A 10,000-nucleotide genomic window follows, 5' to 3' on the forward strand; every position below is an offset into this window, starting at 1 on the left:
GGATTTACGCAGAATGTACCTTTAAGAAATAACACTTTCATTTTACCAATCCCCCCCCATCCCCCAATCCCGACACCCCATCCCTAAACCTCCAGTGTTTCGTGTAGACTGTCAAGGTATTGACAAAAGGGTGTGCATGTTGGTGTGGTGCCATGTGCTGTCCAACGTTGTCATTTAACACATCTTTTTTACGATAATTGCTCGCATTTATCATTGGCTGGAGGCAATTAAGCTGTGTTTTAACATTTAGTCAAGTTTTGACTAAATGTTTTAACGTAGAGGGGGGGGAATCGAGACGAGGGTCGTGGTGTTTGTGTGTGTGTCTGTGTGTGTGTGTGTGTGTGTCTAGAGCGATTCAGAGAAAACTACTGGACCGATCTTCATGAAACTTGACATGAGAGATTCTGAGTATAGTATCTCCTGACGTTTTTTTCCATTTTTTTTATAAATATCTTTGATGACGTCATATCCGGCTTTTCGTGAAAAGTTGAGGCGGCACTGTCACGCTCTCATTTTTCAACCAAAATGGTTGAAATTGTGGTCAAGTAATCTTCGACGAAGCTCGGACTTTGGTATTGCTTTTCAGCTTGGAGGCTTAAAACTTAATTAATGAGTTTGCTCATTAAAGTTGTCATTAAAATCAATTTTTCGCAAACAGATTGAAAATAGATTGGATCGTATTCTTCATCACATTTGGAATCTAAAAATATATACATATCTCATATTTACTCTTAAAATGTGATCCCAATTAACGAAAATAGATTAATTAGTCTTACGATTAAAATTTAAGAAATCGATCCAAAAAGGATTTCATCTTATTCTTTATCATTTCCTGATTCCAAAAACATATAGATATGATAGGTTGTATTCAAAACAAGCTCAGAAAGTTAACAAGAATACAGAAAAGCGCGCTTTCCTGCTTAGCACAATACGCCACCGCGCTAATCTGGCGTGTCAATATCACTACGTTTTGCACGTGCAAGGTGAGCGATTTCCTTCACGCGGGGATTGACGAAGCTGAACTGTCTTGGTGAAAAAATACAGTGCGTTCAGTTTCATTCCGTGTGTTCGACAGCTTGACTAAATGTAGTAATTTCGCCTTACGCGACTTGTTTTATTCTGCAAATGTACGTAAAGTATTAGTATTCGTTTGACATAGCCATGTTTTGTCTTGCTCCAACTGTTAAGGTTATTAAAGGACCAGACCACGCTGTTTTAAAGGTTATTAGAACCACTAACCGATGACTGAAGGTTAGAGAAATGCACCTAACGATTCCAAAAATGTAAAGAAATTCACCGATTCGTAGCTTAATCATTGTGATTTAATTAAAAACGTTCCGCCAAATTCGTCTGCTAAACGAGACTTCGAAATGGCCGCCAGTAGACGAGAACCGGCTGTGACGTCACTTAGTGTTTGGAAACCGAAAGTTACAGCTTACGCTCAAGTGGGCGTTTGCCTAAATCGAGCATCAACAGCACGCCGAAGGAATGCGCACGGCTGCTGATAGCTATGAAGTATAGAAAAAAGGTTCAGGCATCAGTTGTCACCTTTTTCCGATGGGCTTACAACTTCTGCAGCAAGACTGATTAACTGGAAACGGCCAACACGATGTTGTGTGTTTCGCGACACTTTCTTCCAATGCGAACGCAGTTAAGCCGGCAAGAAAACCTGGCACACACAAAACAGCTGTTGCCTAACGCAGTTCCAGTTCCGACAATTGTTGACCACTCACAGGAGGTCAGAAACCGGATACCAATGTCATCAGAACGATCTGCTTTCACTAAACGCAGACGAAAGGAAGTGAGTACATGTATACTGAATGTGTTCTGTAAGGGATAGGGGTTCAGTGTCACTGGGCGTTTTTGTCAGACTGACAGTATTTGTAGTGGAATGGCATCTGTTCCTAATTTTAAGCACATGTGTTAAGATTACAGATTAAAACATATATATCTGTTACTATATGTCCGTCCCCATGCACCCACCTTAAAGTTCCCTCTCTCTCTCCCTCTTTTACACTCACCTGGGTAATCGATGAGTCTCAGGTTTAATCAGTGTCCGTCCATATACACATAGACATTCACACAAACACACACACGTTGTTATAGTTGTTATCTAATTCAGTGTTGTATTAAATAGATAAAGAAATCGTTAATACAGCAAGCTTGCATGAATAATTTGCTGTTGTCCTTTTTTTCAGATCAGGTTCTGTAATACAGTAATTATAATTAATACAAGTACAAATTCATGTTTGCAGTCATACTCATAGTGTGTGAGTGTGTGTGTGTGTGTGTGTGTGTGTGTGTGTGTGTGTGTGTGTGTGTGTGTGAAAAGCACTTTGATACTTAAAACATCTGTGTTATTTGATTTTATTACAAAACTGCAGTCAGAATATTAAGCAGACCTATTCCAACAATACATTTTGATCAGCAGTAAATGTAATGTCAAATTATGAACAACAATCATGTGAGCAGATATATCTAACAGAAACACATAGTCTAGCAAAATAATACAACCAAGTACATGTGTGGACATCATCATCCACATAAAAAAATTGATTGTAGGAAGAGCACTCTGTGTTATTACCACTGCTTCAGTCAAACTGCCAGTTCAACTTTATCTCTGTGGGTTGTTTTTTTTCTCTCAGAGTAACATGGGGAAAAAAACCTTTAAAAAACTTGCATGCTACAGAGCTGGATTGTTTCTAGTGATCATGCAGCATGATTTATCCGCATAGAAAACTACTGAAACACCTAAACAGAAATAACAATGTCTACAGAAAAAACCCACTGTTTGATTGCTGTCTGTAGTACTCCTCTTGCTAACAGTGGCATTAAAATAATTAAAACTAAGCTATGCTCTCTTGGGGGGGAAAAAGTGCTCTAAGTACTTTTTGTGTCTACATAGGCAAAACAAAACTATGCAATGTTTCAGATTTCCTGACCCACCCTATGTTTTTCCTCCTTATCCTGGACTATTTTGGACTCTTACAAAAATGTAGGCTACTTCAAAAATGACAAATTTTAATTTTGCAGGCTTACAAGGAAATTGACTCTTCTCTTACAACCAGAATACACCATGATTTCAAGCAAATAAAAAACTACATGCACCTGAGAAAAAAAACACTTTAATTCAAGAAGTTAGACCTCCTAACCCCAGCTTTTCAATTCAATTCAATACGTTGTTGATGTTGATTATGGAGCTTAACGTCCTCCCAGGTAACTAGGGACCTATATTGGGGCATGATTTTTTATACAATGTTAAAAGTGTAGGGTGTAATGGGGGGGAGGGAGACTGGAGGGTGACAGGGTGTAGTCGCTAATAAATTTAAAGGTGCGTTTATTATCTAATATACCAGACATTTTGTTTTGGCTGGTGTACAGAATAACATCACATAAAATCGCACTCGTAAAACATACAAAACACATAAAATGTACACATCAGTACACACATAACCCAAACCACACATATCCATACCAGCACCATCACACACATATCCACATACATACTCTAGTTTGTACATTATAAAAATAAATACATTATGATTAATATCATTACTAGTCAACTTAAATTAAGGCTCAAAATAGGTCTTAAGATGGATGTTATTTAGTGTAATGAAGAGATTATAAAAACCAAAAAAAAGCTATGAGAAAGAAAGTATGAAAGAATGATGCCCTTTCTCCGGTGAAAGTTCTGCTGATTGTGGTAACTTTTTTTTCTGTCTAAAACAGGCATCAGGTTAACTGAACGAGCTGTTTGAGGGGGTGGTGATCCTAACACTGGCCTATGGCAACACTGGTCTATGGCAGCTACAACAAAGCTCTGCATACACAGCAAGACTACAATGCAACAGTGCCCAGACTTTGACTGCTACAGGCTGCTTTCCCATGCAAAGTACAAATGCAAACTGTGTCCATAAACCAGGGTTTAATACAAAGTCATGTAGTATGTGAGTGAGTTCTGATGAAAAAGTGATTGTGTTGTAATATTGGTTATTACTGAGTGTTGATGTTACAATGATTACATTATAAAAACAACAACAGAACAATGTGAAGAGCAAACTTCTTCTGTGGGCATGCAAGTGAGTTAATCTTGTGTGTGTGTGTGTGTGTGAAACTATATGTGACTGAGTGTTACAAATTTAAATGACAACAGTTTTCTTGATAGCCTTTAAAAACAACAACAAATACATACATTTAACAATCAAACAAATATAGGCACCTCAAAAAAAGTTGTATGTACACCTTCGTGGCTGGTGATGCATTCTTGCTCCCCTGCAAGTTTTCATTCTACAATGTACCTCAGGCTAGCTTCCTCTCTCTCTCAAATCTGCCCCTCCCACACAATACAACAGGTACAGTGGCCACTCTGACACCAGTCTCTGAAATAATCAAGAACAGTTAAAACTGCGATGAGCTGTTGTTCTTTTACTCGTGAATGCAATGCATGAACACTTAAACAATATCCCACTTATTCGCGAGTGCGTTGACAAGGCGAGAGTGAAAAAATAGCACAGACTCGAAAGCAGACGATAAGTTCAGCACAGAGAGCGGGCGTGTTTACCTTTGATCGCTGAGACAAACAGTGTCGCAATTTTCATCGTCACTGTTTCACTACTGCTGGAAGTGGCCTCCACCCTCATCTTTCATGCTTGATTCGAGGAGAGAAACCGGTAGTTCGAACATGTACGGTTCAATTTCGTCTGCAGTTACGCTTGTTGTCATGTTGGTAAACAACCATCCCCACACGGTGTGACGTCACGGATAATTTATTCATAAGCCAGTCTCGCGAAGATCACGCGGCACAATGGCGGGTCGTTTTGGAGAAGAAATCCGTCGCTTCGGTCACAAAATTCGTCGGATTACGGCCTTAGAAGATTCCGAAGTAAACCAAACATTGTTGAAGACGGTAAGAAAGTGGTTTTCTAACTAACTGCAAACATCGGGAAGTGTTCGGTCGCGCAGGAACACGATTCGAAGCGTTTTTGACGCTAAAACAGCGTGGTCTGGTCCTTTAATACTTATCTGACATAACTTCAGGTTAAATAAAAAGCCTGCATATCTCTCTCTCTCTGTGAGTGTGTGAGTGTGTGTGTGTGTGTGTGTGTGTGTGTGTGTTTGTGTGTATGCGTGCGTGCGTGTGTGTGTGTGTGTGTGTGTGTGCGTGCATACGTGCGTGCGTGCGTGCGTGCGTGTGTGCGTGTGTGCGTGCGTGCGTGCGTGTCATAGAGATAGAGAGGGAGAGAGACTCAGAGAGTCAGACTGAGAAAGAGAGAGAGAGAGAGGCATCATTCCCTTTAGACAGCCCAAATCACATTTGCCACTTTACCCAAATCGTTTTTGTGGCCCCGTAAATCTTGTCGTCAAGTGATGGGATCCTCAGCGTGCGGTGTGACAGCACGTGCGAGTGGTGAGAGCCGCGAGGCACGCGCCGGGTCACGTACTGTTTGCCGCTCCGACCACACAGGGGGAGGACATCTTACCACACTCACCACAGAGAGGGGGGACTTCTTCTCACACTCGCCACAAAACGGGGGACTTCTTATCACACTCACCACAAAAGGGTGACTTCTTATCACACTCACCACAAAAGGGGGGACTTCTTATCACACTCACCACAAAAGGGGGACTTCTTCTCACACTCACCACAAAAGGGGGACTTCTTGTCACACTCACCACAAAAGGGGGGACTTCTTATCACACTCACCACAAAAGGGGGACTTCTTATCACACTCACCACAAAAGGGGGACTTCTTGTAACATTCACCACAGATAGGGGGGACTTCTTGTAACACTCACCACAAAAGGGTGACTTCTTATCACACTCACCACAGAGAGGGGTGACTTCTTATCACACTCACCACAAAAGGGGTGACTTCTTATCACACTCACCACAAAAGGGGGACTTCTTGTCACACTCACCACAAAAGGGGGACTTCTTATCACACTCACCACAAAAGGGGGACTTCTTATCACACTCACCACAAAAGGGGGACTTCTTGTCACACTCACCACAAAAGGGGGACTTCTTGTCACACTCACCACAAAAGGGGGACTTCTTGTCACACTCACTACAAAAGGGGGACTTCTTATCACACTCACCACAAAAGGGGGACTTCTTATCACACTCACCATAAAAGGGGGACTTCTTGTCACACTCACCACAAAAGGGGGACTTCTTATCACACTCACCACAAAAGGGGGGACTTCTTATCACACTCACCACAAAAGGGGGATTTCTTGTCACACTCACCACAAAAGGGGGGACTTCTTGTCACACTCACCACAAAAGGGTGACTTCTTATCACACTCACCACAAAAGGGTGACTTCTTATCACACTCACCACAAAGGGGGAACTTCTTATCACACTCACCACAAAAGGGGGACTTCTTGTCACACTCACCACAAAAGGGTGACTTCTTATCACACTCACCACAAAAGGGTGACTTCTTGTCACACTCACCACAAAAGAAGAACTTCTTATCACACTCACCACAAAAGGGGAACTTCTTATCACACTCACCACAAAAGGGTGACTTCTTGTCACACTCACCACAAAAGGGTGACTTCTTATCACACTCACCACAAAAGGGGGGACTTCTTATCATACTCACCACAAAAGGGTGACTTCTTATCACACTCACCACAAAAGGGTGACTTCTTGTCACACTCACCACAAAAGGGGGGGACTTCTTATCACACTCACCACAAAAAGGGGACTTCTTGTCACACTCACCACAAAAGGGGGACTTCTTATCACACTCACCACAAAAGGGGGACTTCTTATCACACTCACCACAAAAGGGGGGACTTCTTGTCACACTCACCACAAAAGGGGGACTTCTTATCACACTCACCACAAAAGGGGGACTTCTTATCACACTCACCACAAAAGGGGGACTTCTTATCACACTCACCACAAAAGGAGGACTTCTTATCACACTCACCACAGAGAGGGGGGACTTCTTGTCACACTCACCACAAAAGGGGGACTTCTTATCACACTCAGCACAAAAGGGGGACTTCTTATCACAATCACAACAAAAAGGGTGACTTCTTATCACACTCACCACAAAAGGAGGACTTCTTATCACACTCACCACAAAAGGGGAACTTCTTATCACACTTACCACAAAAGGGGAACTTCTTGTCACACTCACCACAAAAGGGGAACTTCTTATCACACTCACCACAAAAGGGGGACTCTTTGTCACACTCACCACAAAAGGGTGACTTCTTATCACACTCACAACAAAAGGGGGACTTCTTGTCACACTCACCACAAAAGGAGGACTTCTTGTTACACTCACCACAAAAGGGGGACTTCTTATCACACTCACTACAAAATGGGAACTTCTTATCGCACGCACCACAAAAGGGGGGACTTCTTATCACACTCACCACAAAAGGGGGACTTCTTGTCACACTCACCACAAAAGGGGAACTTCTTATCACACTCACCACAAAAGGGGGACTTCTTATCACACTCACCACAAAAGGGGGACTTCTTATCACACTCACCACAAAAGGGGGACTTCTTGTCACACTCACCACAAAAGGAGGACTTCTTGTTACACTCACCACAAAAGTGGAACTTCTTATCACACTCACCACAAAAGGGGAACTTCTTAACACACTCACCACAAAACGGGGGACTTCTTATCACTCTCACCACAAAAGGGTGACTTCTTGTCACACTCACCACAAAAGTGGAACTTCTTATCACACTCACCACAAAAGGGGAACTTCTTAACACACTCACCACAAAAGGGGAACTTCTTGTCACACTCACCACAAAAGGGGAACTTCTTATCACACTCACCACAAAAGGGGAACTTCTTATCACACTCACCACAAAAGGGGAACTTCTTATCGCACTCACCACAAAAGGGGGGACTTCTTGTCACACTCACCACAAAAGGGGAACTTCTTATCACACCCACCACAAAAGGAGAACTTCTTATCACACTCACCACAAAAGGGGAACTTCTTGTCACACTCACCACAAAAGGGGAACTTCTTATCACACTCACCACAAAAGGGGGGACTTCTTGTCACACTCACCAGAAAAGGGGGACTTCTTATCACACTCACCACAAAAGGGGGACTTTTTATCACACTCACCACAAAAGGGGTGACTTCTTATCACACTCACCACAAAAGGGGGACTTCTTGTCACACTCACCACAAAAGGGGGACTTCTTGTCACACTCACCACAAAACGGGGGACTTCTTATCACACTCACCATAAAAGGGTGACTTCTTATCACACTCACCACAAAAGGGGGACTTCTTATCACACTCACCACAAAAGGGGTGACTTTTTATCACACTCACCACAAAAGGGGGACTTCTTGTCACACTCACCACAAAAGGGGGACTTCTTGTCACACTCACCACAAAACGGGGGACTTCTTATCACACTCACCATAAAAGGGTGACTTCTTATCACACTCACCACAAAAGGTGTGACTTCTTATCACACTCACCACAAGAGGGGGGACTTCTTGTCACACTCACCACAAAAGGGGGACTTCTTGTCACACTCACCACAAAAGGGGGACTTCTTGTCACACTCACCACAAAACGGGGGACTTCTTATCACACTCACCATAAAAGGGTGACTTCTTATCACACTCACCACAAAAGGTGTGACTTCTTATCACACTCACCACAAGAGGGGGGACTTCTTGTCACACTCACCACAAAAGGGGGACTTCTTGTCACACTCAGCACAAAAGGGGGACTTCTTATCACACTCACCACAAAAGGGTGACTTCTTATCACACTCACCACAAAAGGGGGACTTCTTATCACACTCACCACAAAAGGGGAACGTCTTATCACACTCACCACAAAAGGGTGACTTCTTGTCACACTCACCACAAAGGGGTGACTTCTTATCTCACTCACCACAAAAGGGGGACTTCTTATCACACTCACCACAAAAGGGGAACTTCTTGTCCCACTCACCACAAAAGGGGGGACTTCTTCTCACACTCACCACAAAAGGGGGACTTCTTATCACACTCACCACAAAAGGGGGACTTCTTATCACAATCACAACAAAAAGGGTGACTTCTTATCACACTCACCACAAAAGGGGGACTTCTTGTCACACTCACCACAAAAGGGGGACTTCTTATCACACTCACCACAAAAGGGGGACTTCTTATCACACTCACCACAAAAGGAGGACTTCTTATCACACTCACCACAAAAGGGGAACTTCTTGTCACACTCACCACAAAAGGGGAACTTCTTATCACACTCACCACAAAAGGGGAACTTCTTATCACACTCACCACAAAAGGGGAACTTCTTATCACACTCACCACAAAAGGAGGACTTCTTATCACACTCACCACAAAAGGGGGGACTTCTTGTCACACTCACCACAAAAGGGGGACTTCTTATCACAATCACAACAAAAAGGGTGACTTCTTATCACAAACTCTGCCAACTAATGCGTTTGTTCTCTCCAGTCTGAGGGTGTGAATGGGTGTTTTTACATTTAGTCAAGTTTTGACTGAATGCTCTTAACGTAGAGGGGGGAATCGAGACGAGGGTGTGGTGTATGTGTGTGTGTGTGTGTGTGTGTGTGTGTGTGTAGAGCGATTCAGAGAAAACTACTGGACCGATTTTCATGAAACTTGACATGAGAGATCCTGAGTATGGTATCTCCAGATGTTTTTTTTAAATTTGTTGATAAATGTCTTTGATGACGTCATAGTCGGCTTTTCGTGAAAGTTGAGGCGGCACTGTCACGCTCTCATTTTTCAACCAAATTGGTTGAAATTTTGGTCAAGTAATCTTCGACGAAGCCCGGACTTTGAAGCTTGAAGGCTTAAAAATTATTTAATGAGTTTGCTCATTAAAGTTGTCATTAAAATCGATTTTTCGCAAACAGATTGAAAATTGATTGCATCGTATTCTTCATCACATTCTGAATCTAAAAATATATACATATGTCATGTTTACTCTTAAAATGTGATCACAATT

At 42.5% G+C, this 10,000-nt stretch overlaps 1 long non-coding RNA gene across 1 annotated transcript; it reads right to left on the reverse strand.

Moving 5' to 3' along the window:
* Positions 1 to 2,353: 2,353 nt before the first annotated feature.
* LOC138958053 (uncharacterized) lies at positions 2,354 to 5,013 on the reverse strand. The gene is made up of 2 exons (XR_011453275.1): positions 4,562 to 5,013; positions 2,354 to 4,379 (listed from the first exon to the last, which is right to left on the reverse strand). It is a non-coding gene; the product is annotated as an uncharacterized lncRNA (long non-coding RNA).
* Between the last annotated feature and the right edge of the window lie 4,987 nt (positions 5,014 to 10,000).

The sequence above is a fragment of the Littorina saxatilis genome, linkage group LG2 (genome assembly GCF_037325665.1).
Source record: "Littorina saxatilis isolate snail1 linkage group LG2, US_GU_Lsax_2.0, whole genome shotgun sequence".
Classification (NCBI taxonomy): Eukaryota; Metazoa; Mollusca; class Gastropoda; order Littorinimorpha; family Littorinidae; genus Littorina; species Littorina saxatilis.